Source organism: Fukomys damarensis, unplaced genomic scaffold (assembly GCF_012274545.1).
Source record: "Fukomys damarensis isolate Sample0158 unplaced genomic scaffold, DMR_v1.0_HiC HiC_scaffold_37, whole genome shotgun sequence".
NCBI classification, from domain to species: Eukaryota; Metazoa; Chordata; class Mammalia; order Rodentia; family Bathyergidae; genus Fukomys; species Fukomys damarensis.
Window position 1 is genome coordinate 22,032,295 of NW_022900949.1, and position 381 is coordinate 22,032,675.

A 381-nucleotide genomic window follows, 5' to 3' on the forward strand; every position below is an offset into this window, starting at 1 on the left:
GGCAGTATAAGGGTATGCTAATTAGTAGGAGATTTTGGGGGGAAGGGGTGGAATATCAATTTTTATTGCATCACCTGTCAGGAGTGTCCAATCAGCGTTGGCTTTAGGGGAATTAATTGATGAAGGTGTCTCCGGACGAGCTCGCTTCACTCTGTCATTTTATTTGTAGCTAAAGCAGCGGCGGGAATAGCAGCTGCATTTCTTTTCTCTTTCTGCCTTCACATTCCATTATCACAGTGCTCCAATGGAAGAGGAAGAAATAGAGGGGCCCAGGTACTGATCTGCAGGGAGGACTCGACCAACACACACGCTGGCAGATCAGAAACCGGATGGTTTTTTCTTTCTTTTTGAAAAACACGAAAACCAAAAAAAAAAAAAAAA